The sequence below is a fragment of the Rhinatrema bivittatum genome, chromosome 7 (genome assembly GCF_901001135.1).
Source record: "Rhinatrema bivittatum chromosome 7, aRhiBiv1.1, whole genome shotgun sequence".
Taxonomy (NCBI): domain Eukaryota; kingdom Metazoa; phylum Chordata; class Amphibia; order Gymnophiona; family Rhinatrematidae; genus Rhinatrema; species Rhinatrema bivittatum.
Genome location: NC_042621.1, coordinates 50611778 through 50624527, shown reverse-complemented (window position 1 = coordinate 50624527; position 12750 = coordinate 50611778). Strand labels below are relative to the sequence as shown.

Genomic DNA, 12750 nt, shown 5'->3' with positions numbered 1-12750 from the left:
GGATATTCGCCCGATATACAAGGGCCGGGTCCACCGGGAGGCGAATCCCCAAGTATGGTAAGGAGTCGTCCACCCAATGCAACGCGAAGGTATCCGGCCAGGTCGCTCGCAGGGCTGGCGGATAGAGCAAGGCAGAGGACTTAGCCTCATTCAGCTTCAACCCCGAGAACACCCCAAACTCCCACACCAAGCGCATCAAAGGGGGCAAGGAAGCCTGCGGGTTAGTCACTAGCACCAAGAGGTCGTCCGCAAAGGCCACTACCTTAAAGATGCACGCCCCCATCTGAACCCCACGAATCTCACGGCGGCTCTCCAGGGCCAACAACAACGGCTCTAACTGTAAAATGAAAAGCAACGGGGACAAGGGGCACCCCTGCCGAGTACCGCGAGCTATCTCGAAGGGCTCCGACCGCACCCCATTGGCCAAGATCACCGCCCGAGGATCAGAATATAGTAACCGCACCGCCTGCAAAAATAGACCCGTAAATCCCATATCTTCCAACACGGAGAACATATATCCCCACTCTACGCGATCGAACGCCTTCTCCGCGTCGAAACTGATTACCAGGTAGGATTGATCCAGCGCCCGACAGATCGACATCGCCGTTAAGATACGGCGGACATTAGTCAAGGCGTAGCGCCCCCTCACAAATCCAGCCTGATGTTCCCCCACCAACATAGGCAGGACAGGCGCCAGACGCTCCGCCATCACCTTCGCCAAAATCTTATGGTCCACATCAAGTAACGATATCGGGCGGTAGGAGCCCGGCTCCAGTAAATCTCTGCCCCCCTTGGGAATAAGAGTGATCAAGGCTACATTGTCCCGTGCCGGGAAGGAACCGTCCTCAATCAAGGCCGCGAATGCCGCGGTCAAAGAAGGCACCACCCGGTCCTCCAATAACTGATAAAACTCCGACGTATACCCATCCGGGCCTGGGGCTTTGAAGGGTTTAAGTTGACGAATGACGCGACTCACCTCCGATTCCGACAAGGGTCTATTCAGCTGGTCAAGCTGAGCTCTCGTCAGGGTGGGGAGATCAATCCGGGAACGGAATTGCTCACCAAGGTCTCCTGACCCCGCGGAGGACGCATACAGGGCCGCATAATACTCCCGGAAGCCCCGTAAAACCGAGGGAGTGTCACGAATCACCTGCCCAGTGGGGAGCCGCAATGCCGGGATCACCCTACTGGCACGGGTGGACCGAAGCAGGTTCGCCATCGTCCGCCCCACCTTATTGCTATATTGGTATAGACGAAATTTATAATAAAGAAGACTCTTTTTCCCCCTCTGGTGCAACAAAGAATTAAGCTCCAGTTGGACAGACCGATACAATGTCCTAGCTGCATCGGTCACCGGGCCCATCAAGCGCCGCCTCGCCTTGCTCAACTGAGCATTGAGAAGCAGTATACGTTTATCAAGCATCTTGCGACGATGAGAAACATAGGAAATAATGTCACCACGGAGGACCGCTTTCGCCGCGTCCCAATACAACACGGGCTGGGAAACATGTTCCCGGTTTAAAGACGCATATGCCTCCCACCTCTCCTTCAAGTAAGCACGAAACTTCTCATCATGAGCCAAAAAATACGGATAGCGCCATTGCCGAGTAATCTGCTGCGGGGGCGCAAACCAAATGTCAAGCCATACCGGGGCATGATCGGAGATCACAATGTTCCCAATATCGGCCGCCTGAATTAGGGAAAGCCCACTCTGACTAACCAAAAAGTAGTCCAACCTAGAAAGGGTAGCATGGGCGCGAGAAAGGTGCGTAAAATCCTTCTCTAGGGGGTGGAGCGTGCGCCAGGCGTCTATCAAGTGTAAAGAGTCCTCTAACATCCGAGGTCCATGTCCCTCCCTCCTTCCTCCCCCACCCACCCGAGAGGAATCCAGGTCCACATCGCGAATCGTATTAAAGTCCCCCCCCAATAATAAGAAATCATTAATATAAGGGAGCAGGAGAGAGTACAATTGCCGGAAAAAACCGGGACTATAAACATTGGGGGCATACACATTACAAAGGATTACCGTGCGCTGATAAAGCTCAGCTTCCAAGATGAGGAAACGACCCTGAGGGTCAGCGACCTCCCGCACGACCGTGATGGGTAAATTCTTATGGAACAGTATTGCAACCCCTGTAGATTTGGTAGTGCCCGGGGCAGACCGCACCTCCCCCACCCAATCTCGCTTTAATTTAACATGTTCTTCCTTTGTAAGGTGAGTCTCTTGTAAGTAAGCAATTTGGGCCGAGTGGCGTTTCAAAAGGGAAAGTATCTTAGAGCGTTTAATGGGCGTGTGAATCCCGCATACATTCCATGAAATAATTCTGGTGGGATTACTCAGAACAAACAATTAAGAAAAACATGTCACTGGGCAACCCCACATTCTCCAAGAGGGCGCTCTCCCAGCCAAAGCCCCCCCCTGGTCAAACGTGCCCCCTCTCCTTGACAAACAGAAGAAAAAGAGATCAAGATGAAGCAACTCAACCCATACCGCAAAGCCCCGTCTCCCCTCCCCAGCCCCATACCCACCCCACCACCCCCCGCCAACCCCCCCATCCTCCCCCCTCCCGTCTCCCCCCTCCCCAAGTCAGACTGCCCTCCATACCCCCCCTTCCACCTATACCACCCTGTCCTTCCCACTGAAGGATAAGGGTCAGGACTGTAAGTGTCCCCGACTAACCTCTATGAAAACATTCATTAAGCGCGCTAAAACAAGCAATCATGACTACGACAGTACCCCCCGCCCGCATATAGCCCAGCCACCCCCCATCAGTCTCCAGATCCCCCACCCACACTCAACACACAAAACTACTTCGTCCATAGTCAATGGGGACCTAGCTAGTCCAAGATATACCAACTTCATGACCTATAGGGGCCACCGTTGCCTCCCGAAGGGCCAGCCACAGTATCCACCCAGCATGGCCGCCAGGCGAAGCACCGGGAAAGCCCTGAGTCAGCGTTAAGGTAAGGCCAGAGTAGTGGAGAAAAAGGGAAACCACAAAACCATCCAAAAACAAAGGGTGCCGGAAGGAAAAAGCACCTCCAACCGAAAGCTGTCAGGCTCGTGCGCCAGGAAGAACGCTGGGGAAGAAGAAAAAAAAAACCAAACAAAATGCAATAGAGCTTCAGGAACTGAACCAGAGTCTGCGCAGGACCTCAATAGGGGTTCCGGGGGGCTATGGCTGAGGAATCCAAGGAAACCGGTGTCCAGGTCCCCAGTAACCAACAAACTGTCCCCTGTTAGAACCGGTGAAAACTGTAGAAAACAAACAGGAACTCCAGCGTGAATTGTCCCCACCAAAATGGGGATTGCAATTAGAGGCCCCTTAAGAGAGCTCAGAACACATGACAAACTCCAGGAGAAGAAAACCAGCACAGTCATGGCGGCAGGGTGCGGACAAAGGCCTGCGCTAGGTCTACTGAATCAAAAAAGTGTGCTCGATCCGCGTGCCAGATCCGAAGCCGCGCCGGGAAGAGCAAGGCAAATTTCACCCCCTTGTTATGGAGGGTTGAGCAGATGGAAGAGAAGCCCCCTCCGCGCCTCAGAGACAGAGGCAGAAAAGTCCTGGAAAATGCGAATAGCATGGGTCTTGTAGCTGAGGTCACGCTTTGCCCTAGACGCGCGCCATATCTCACTCTTGTGCGCTGAATTCAGTATTTTAGCGATCACAAGCCGTGGGCGAGTGAGTGGCGTGCGTTTCGCGCCCAGCTGGTGCGCCCGCTCCACGACTAGTTTACCTTGCAAGTGGGGCAGAGATAAAGCGTCAGGGAGCCAGGTCTCCAAAAGGCCACACAGCGCCCTCTCCTCGATCTCCTCTGGGAATCCCAGGAAGCGCAAGTTATCCCGTCGCGCGCGGTTTTCTAGGTCATCGACCTTAAGTTGCAGGGCTTTCACCTCGCTAACGTGCGCCGCCTTCTTGCGCTCCAGCTCACCCCCAGCGTCTTCCAACTCTGAGATTCTTTGCTCAGCGATTTCTAGCCGCGGTGGCAGCGCGGCCAGCGAGTCACGGACCTCACCCAGCTGTGCCATAAGCACCAACCACTTCTCTTCCAGGGCTTCTCGCATCGCCTCCTTGATATCTGCAAGTGTCAGCGGAGCCGCGGGGGGGGAGGGGGAGTCCCGATCCGCCGCGGCCGCCATCTTGTCGTCTTTGTCCCTTAGCTTCTCGCGCTCTTTTCTTGCCGGTTTTAGGGTCGTCGGCGTCGCCAAACGGTTCCGAGTCCTGGCCACGGACATAGGCTTCCCTCTAAGCCGTGAGAAAGCAAGCGGGGTCAACAAAAACGCGCGATTTACACCGCGATGAGCGAGGTCAGGCAGGAGCCAGGAAGTTCCACGTCCTCCCCGCTACCACATCACGTTACCCTCCCGCAAGTCTCTTTTAAGATAGCAACAACTAGCAATTAGTAAGTCAGGGTAAGCATAATGCAGTTATTTTGCTCATATATTTTAGGATAGGGCCTATATACTTTTACCTCTATCTGTTCTTGTTTTTAAAATAATAATTTACTTATAAGTTTACATTTATTTTTTGAGGTTGTTATTAAGTTGTAATATTTTTATTTCTATTGATCATGATCTGATTGTATTTTTCTCTAACTATGTTTTATTATTTTCTTTTATTTTTCTTGTTTGATAGTATAGGGCAAAGGACTTTGATATATTATGGTTTATTTTATTATATTTTATTTTATCATTTTATTTTATAATTATTGTAAACCGTTTTTTGGTCTACATTGTATTGTGAAAACGGTATATAAAATACTTTAAATAAATAAATGTTGATCCTGCTCTGAAACGCCCCTAGATGTGTATAATTGCACGCAAACCTTTATTTACATGCATGTGTGCCCATACAAGCCATTTACGCACGTGTATGCTAATTTTTCTGTGTGCGGCCTTTGGAAAATTCACCCCTCACTGTACACATGATACAAAACGCAGTAAGCGGAAACAAGGGCACAGCAATTAACCTGCTTGACATGTTTTAACCAGTGAGAACAGTAACACAGCACTGCATTTCTTCAGCGGTCCTGCTACTCTTTCAGAAAGAAATGTGCACACGTCTCTTATTCCAACCCATTCGCCTGCTTGAAATCATGACAGAAAGCATTCAATCGCTCTCGAATTTTCAAATCTGTGGGCCGTATATACGAAGCATATTTTCCATGGACACACAATGGAAAAACCCCTCTGGTAAATAGGCCCCTCTGTGTGCTATTTCCATGCAAAATTTTATGGGGCACAAAAAGCAGGGGCAAGCGTCCATGGGTACTTTGTACCCGCAGCAGTTTCCCAAGGAAAAGTACCTGCACACTTTCTCTCTTTGAAAATGAGGCTGAAAGTGTGCAAACTTTGCACCAGCATGCACAGCTTTAAAAATTGCCCTCTAAAAATAAAGAAAGGATAAAGGGGATATAACAGAAGTTTTCAAATATCTGGCAGGCTATACAAGAAAGTAGATATTTTTTTCCATTGGAAAAGTAACTCAAAGGGAAGGGGAGGGGGTTCATGGTATGGAGAGGGGTATATTCCATTGCTTTTATGAGTACATTTTCCAAGGAAAAACAGCATACACGCGCACAAATAGGCTGTATTGGTGCACGTGCTATTTTATAAACATCAAACGTGTGCACGTATTTTGGGGTTTTATGTGCCCATTTTACTGGTGCAAAAAAAGGAGCGGTCTAGGGGTGTTCAGGGACGGGGTTATATAAACTGCACAGAAGTTGCTATTTTATAAGAGATTAGATACTTGTAAATTACCCAACTTACTGGTACAATTTTGCACCTGCTAATTGAGTAGCATAAGTGAAATTGGACTTGTTTGCCTGCAGTTTTTGGATGGGAGGCCTGGGTGAACTGGTGGGGGGGTTCAGGGTGGAAGTGCTGCAGGGTCTAGGTGAACTGGAGTTAGGATGGGTAAAACGGCGGAGGTGCTGGCGAACTGGTAATTTCAAGTCCACGCGCAAGAATTTTCAAAAATGGTATATGCGCACCTTCATATAGCTACATATATCTTTTGAATATTGACTCCAGAGTCTATTACATGCTTTAAATTACTGGCAATGTACTGCTGGCTTAAAGGTCATGCCTCGTCTAATGAAAACTGTCCAGGTCAGCCAAATGTTGGCCAACTGGCAACCGTATCTTATGTGCCAACATCTGCTCTGTCACTGTATATTTACAGTACATTGTGATCTCACAGGAATTTATTTATCAAACGATTTATTTATTTTTGTTTTAGAAACTTTTATATACCGTTATTCTAACAGTCAATCATAATGGTTTACATGGTTAAAATACAGTTGAAACATAAAACAGAAAATAAAACTTAAAACATTCCAATTCATAAACATAAATAATAAAAACTTTAAAATTATTACACAAAAAGTTAACTCTAAAAATTAATATAAAATGAATCATAAAAAACCAGAAACACCATAATCAAAGAATGGCTAAAAAGAAAAGTAAAAATTAAATTACATTAAATGCCTTCAAAACATCCTAGCGTAGACTTTTTTTCAGCCGCTGATATATAATGTCAACTTAAAATATAATGACCTTCATATAGCACAGGACTAGCACATATTGACTGTGTTTTAAAGTCCCCTCGTATATGCTCAAATTATAATCATCAGTCATGTAATATAAATTGTATTGCCTTGTGGTCGGGCATGTATGTATTTTTTTTAAGCATATTTTCTTTTGCAATTAAAACTCAAAGTCCGCTGCTAACTTCAAATCTTATATGAAAACACACAGCACTTACCCGAGTATTTGTGCAAATGACTCCGGGAGAAGTTTCTGAGTGTGTATCAACAATCATAGATACTTTCTCCCTGACTGCAATGTTTCGGAATGGATCTTCCTTCCTCAGGGGTCGCCCAGAGTATCGAGGTCTTCCTTCACAAAAAAATCGGCAGCAACTTCTGTAAATGTGGTGTGTTTTTTTTCATTCAAATGTGTTGCACTGGCGCCGTTTTCTTTCAACGACCCTCTGATAGGAGATCCTGCTTGGAACCAGACGGGGCAATCCTGTGACTCAGAGGTTAGCGACGGCCCACTGTTTACACATCGCTAATGATGGCATGCCCAGCAGTGCTCTTGCTACAACAGGGGGTATTTTCTCTAAACGCTTCACTCTAAACCTAGTTTAGCACAGTAGTTACACCCAGTTCCATATCCGGATTTTTAGATTTGATTACCCGCTTTTACAAGCAGGTACAGCGGCCTTACAGTATAAGGGCCTGATTTACTAAAGATTGGCTCTATGGGAAAAGTGTTCAGTAAATAGGGCCCAACGTTTCTACCTGAGGCAATGGAAGGGGGAAGTGATTTTCCCCAAGGTCACAAGGTGAGGTAGCAGGATTTGAACCCTGGCTGCCCCCGTTCGCACGGGCTGCTGCTGCTGCTCCAACCGCTATGCTCTTCCATATCTGACTGAAAAAGAAACAGTCATGGTTTTTGATTTTTGCACCTCCCTCTATGAAAGCAAAGTAGTACTAAAACAATTTGCATTTGGAAATCCTTCAAAATCCCTCTTCTAAATAAATATATTGTCCAGCAGAAACAAAAAAATTAAAGTAATCTCGCTTTTTAGTCTGCCTTTCCAAATAATATACTAAGGTGGCTTTCAGCATTATTACTAAGTCCAAGTTCCCTTACCTCCCACGGCCAGTCGGGCTGCTGGCGCTGTTCCTTCGCGGCGGGCGTGCCTCCGGCCCTGCGCGGCGGGGTCGGGTCGCCGGGGGGCTCTCCCTCGCGGCCGGGACAGCCGCTGCCGCTCCTGTTCCTCCCGACGCGGCTAGGACCATCCCTGGGGTCCTCGGACCCTGCTGCTGCTGCCCGGGTCCTTGCCCTGCAGGGAGGCCGTCCCTGCCGGTGCCTGCAGCTTCCTGCTCTTCCTACAGCCTGCCTTGCTTCTCTAGGCCCTCTGTGGCTGGGGACGCCACCAGCCTGACGTCCTCTCTTCTTTCTTTGCAGCTGGAGCCGCTCCTGCTTGCTTCAGTGGGCTTTCCATGTGGCAGGGACGCCACCAACGTCCCTGCTCTCTTCTCCTCCAGCTTGCTAAGGCGCGGGCACGTGCCTCTCTCTCCTGCTCTTCAAGGGCCAGCCAGGTGTGGCCCCCCTGCTGGCCCCTCCCTGGGAGTTGTTCTCTTCAGCCCTACAAAAGGGTCCAGCGTTCATTCCAGCTTTGCCTTTGCAAGGAGTTAGATGCTCCTGGGATCTTCCTGTCCTTCGCTCCAGGAGTCATTCCTATTCCAGCTCTTCTTCAAGGTCCTGTGTTTCCTGTTCTTTGTTGGAGCTCCTTGTCTTGTCCAGTTGTCCATGTTCCAGTCCAGATGTCCACCTACTGTTCCTGATACCCATGGTCAGTCTTGTTGTCTGTCTTCCAGTTCCTGATTTCCGTGATCCAGTCCAGATGTTTGTCTCCTATTCCTGATGTCTGTGATGTACTTCTTCTGTTCCTGAAGTCCGTGTTCCAGTCCAGATGTCCTGAATCCCAGGTTCCTCGTTGTCACCCTTCTTGGTGTGCCACGTCGTGGTCTGTGATCAGTCCCACGGGCGGGCTGTGTAGGGTGCCTCGTGGTGCAATGTCTTCCTCACTTCTGCAGCACAGGCCTTCAGGAGACTTCCGCTTGTATCCTTGTCCCTGGTCTACGGAGTCCCTTATGCTTGCTCTGTCCATGCCAAAGATTCTGCTAGTACCTGTGCCGTCCCAGCGTGGTCCACGACCAGCCACTGGTGGCTCTGTAGGGCGCGCCCCAGTACAGGTCTCTACAGCTTCTGAGACATGCTCCATTCATTACTCCACATCCCGTCTAGAGGCTACTTCGAGTCCAGCGTGATCCGCGACCAGTCCCGTGGGTGGGCTGTGTAGGGCACGCTGCATCGCAGTTTCAACCCAGTACTTTGCTTGAGTCTTCTGAATACCTTGAACCCTGCTTTAGTCTTCTGTATACCATGAACCTTGTTCCTGAGTCTTTGTCTGTGCGCCCAAGTACCTTGTTCCTGAGTCTTCATCCATATCTCCATGTTCCGGTCTTCATTGCCCTGGTCTCCATCCGGCCTGCCGCTTCTTGCCGTTACCCAGCGGCAGGTCCGAAAGGGCTTGGAACAGTCGGAGGACTGTTCATAAGACCACCATTGCGTTGATGGTCTTCCCAAAGCGTGCAGGTCCAGAGGAGGGTCAGTATCTTCAGCCATCCTTATCTCTGGTCCAGCCTCGCTCCTGTCCAGCCCACGCTCAGGCATGCCTCGCCTGCCACGGCACCTCTTCGGAGTTCCTCTGGGGTCGAGTTGTGGTCCAAGAACACACAAACCCCTGGAAAGTGGAACCGCGCTCCTAGCACTTCCTAACACAAGTAAAGGAAGTTTCTGCAATCTAATTGTGTACCTGATGCAACAAGAGATAACGTGACAAGAAGTGGGATTTGAACCTTGGTTCTCCTAATTCTTAGCCTATTGCTCTAAACACTAAGTCACTCCCTTGCAGCCTTTTGGTCAACCACCTAATAAGACAATTTTCAAAGCTATTTATATGGGTGAAAAGCAATTTACCTGCAGAAATTGGCCATCCTAAAACTGCCCTTATGGTGGCCCATAAGAACCAAGAATGTGGTTTAGACATTTTTTTTTTTTACATAAATAGATGCAAAGGGGGTCCCAAATATACCTCTTACTAGAGTGCATCAGTGGTCTTAACTGACCCTGCATGCAGGGAATGAAGCTGGAGGAGGAATGGTAGATGGTTGGCACTCCTTAGTGGGAGATGTCGGCAGTTTAACAGAGCTCCTCTGCCCACGTGAGCACAGGGTTTTTCAGGAGAACCTCTCTCAGAGCGGTGTTGGGGGGTCTCTCCTTCCAAGGGGAAGCGTTCCCCTTCCTGCAGATAGGTGCTATAGGGGTACCCCGTCCCAAGAGGGTGGCTGGGGCCCAAGATCAGGAGAAGCTCTGCTGAGGATTCGAAGGAGGATTCTTAGGTTTCCTGAAGATCCAGTTCAGTTTACTCTTCAGCTGAGTAAATCCTTGAGTTTGAGAGGAAAGTCCCTACTCCTCATCCGTCCAGAGAGAGTGCTTCAGCGTTGGGAACAGAGAGGCGCTTCAAGTTGGAGTCCAGGGAAGTCTGCCAGATTTGGAAGTCTGTGTTTGAGCTGCTGCCTAAAAGGAAGCCTCGGCTCCGGGGTCCTGATTTACTCAGAAGGTGTTCCAGATGGCTGTGGAGTCTCAGGGGAGAGCTGGATCCAGAGGAGACAGGTACCCAGGGAGAACCCAGAGAGGAGGGTTCCTGACCCAGGAAACCTATACAGCAGGGTGTGCAGCATTTGCTGATGTGAGAAAATGGGTTTATTTTTTTTGTGGACTTTATTTCTCTGTACTGAACAGTGCGCTAAGCTATAATGTGCTCTGGATTTTATTTTCCTGCAAATCAGTGACCAGTAAAGGATTTTTATTTGGAACAGCTATAGTGTAGAGTGTTTTGTTTTTCAAATTCCTGACTGGACAGTTTTCAGAAGGGCTCCAGTGTTAGGATTCGTGGCTCGTGGGAAGGCCCCGCAAAGCTGCAGGACTCACGCCGACATCACCAGCACGGCATGAACGCCACCAAGCACAGCCTTCGATGCCATGCCGCTCACATCCTGGCTCCCTCCATAGACGCCCGATGTCACTCTATTTAAAGGGCCCGCATCAGGAAATGGCCATGGTGCCCACTGACATCACATACCTTGACCCTCTATTAGGGCTTCCTGACGTCCCTACCTTGCATCAGCAACGGGTCTCCTGCCTAGCAGAGTATGTTGCTACAGCATTCCTAGCTTTGTCTTGACTCGCCTTCCAGTCCAGCCTCGTCTTCCGTGTTTGTTTTGTCCAGTGTCTTCTGTGTATCCACATCCACCCTCAGCTTGGCACTCCAGATCTTGACCTCTTACTTGGTCCTGACCATGATAACCTGCCACCTAGATCTTGATCTCTTGCTTAGATATGACCACGATTGCCTGCTGCCTGCCCCAACCTTCTCTGATTCTGTTAAGCCTATGGCCTACTCTGACTCTGGCGTGCCTTGCACTCTGTCCTGGAGCCCCGCCTAAGTCCTGCCGGCAACCAGAACCCAAGGGCTCAACCCAAGGGGCAGGTGGCTGGAATAGGTGAAGCTCCAGTCCGGCCCGTTATCGATTTCTGTTCACCAGCTGTTGCAGCAGGTCGCGGGGGTTTGCACTCAAGGCTGCATCAACTACTCCGCAGCACTAAGAACTCACACACCCCCTATCCTTTACATCCAGGTGAGAAAATTAACAAGGGCCTTGAAAAATTGACTCTCTCTTTCTTCCTGTGCATGAAGAACTCCTGGGAGCTGTGAGTCCCATGCTAGCCCATGATCTCCCAGTGAGAGGTGATGGGCAGGGGTTACATAAATAAAGGGTCCACTGGCTATCTCCCATGCCAACATTGTGAAAAATTACTGCCAGGTAAATCAGGCCCAAAAGGTTATTTTTCCAGCTTCTGATTTCTTTTCCACCCACAATAAAATTGCAGATATGTTTATTCATCAGTACTCATGTAAGGGAAGATTCAAATGAAAAATTCTCCTGCCGAAGGTCCCACTCAGGAATGTAGATGAGAAAGTGCTGCAGTGCTGAATCGAAGCACAGGGATTGCATAACTATACAAGCTGAAACCTATAGTATCTCACTCTTTAAAACATGCAACACTTATTTTAACTGCATTTTATGGAGTAGGAGTGCAAATGTAAAACCTATGTGGGCTGGTCTGCTAGCTCTGTTGTAGTGCTCTGCATTTCCACGGGTTTATTCCTTGGTCAGGTTTTCTGTTTTGGGCCCACGTTGGGCGAGAGCAGAAAAGGGGGGGGGAGGGAGGGGTCCACGAAATCAAAGGGTGGTTGCATACAAAACTACCCAGGCCGAAAAACAAAACAACAATTTGACTTTGAGGGAGATATTTGTATGCCTGTTATTTGTTTACCAACTTATGGATGGACTACAACAGCCACAGAATGAGCACATATCGGGCTTCCACCTCATCCAGGTCAACCCAGAGAGGCTGATTCAGTCCAGGTTTTTGGTTTTTTTTTTGCCCCATTGCATGCATGGAGATGTAGTTCCGATCTCTGTGCATGCACCGGCGGACGGGGGACGGGACTGGATCAGCCTCTCTGGGTTGACTTGGGTGAGGTGGCAACACCTAAGCACGTACAAGATAGCAAAGGCAGTTTTTAATTTTTCATTCATTTTGCTGTAATTGAAAATCTTCAGAGGGATAGCCGTGACGAAGTGGACTCTGTCCTCAAAAGCTCATGCCTCAGTAATCTATAAGGTGCCACCCACCTTGTGTGATTTCTCCTATAATTGTACCTAACTGAACTATGGTAAGTGCTACACCATTTCTGAGAAACAGAAGAAGCAAATTGGAACCAATAGGGGTCATGATAGTATTGTTCCATTTATATGTTAGGAAAGCATTTGAAATTAGAAATGTTCCCAAATAAATCTACAAATTATACTATGAGTCTCACATTCATACAAAATACATTTCAAAAAGGGAAAATACCCATTACTGGAGCTTGTTGGTTATAACTTGTTATCAAAATGCATCTATACATTTAAATTATTCCTAGTTGGATTTAAAAAAAAAAAAAAGTATATATTTTTTGCTACAACAAAACTGTACTTAAGTAAACATATATCCTTCTGTAAGTTTAAAAATATATCTAACATATTTTCTGCAGGTCG

At 48.5% G+C, this 12750-nt stretch overlaps 1 long non-coding RNA gene across 2 annotated transcripts in view; it reads right to left on the bottom strand.

Annotated features, from left to right (window-relative positions):
* Positions 1-8063, bottom strand: part of LOC115095107 — a 66299-nt gene extending 58236 nt beyond the window's left edge. For both annotated transcript variants that reach the window (XR_003857692.1, XR_003857693.1), the window contains exons 1-2: positions 7667-8063; positions 6771-7441 (exon numbers count right to left, since the gene is read on the bottom strand). This is a non-coding gene — a long non-coding RNA (uncharacterized LOC115095107). The remainder of the gene's footprint in view (positions 1-6770; positions 7442-7666) is intronic.
* Between the last annotated feature and the right edge of the window lie 4687 nt (positions 8064-12750).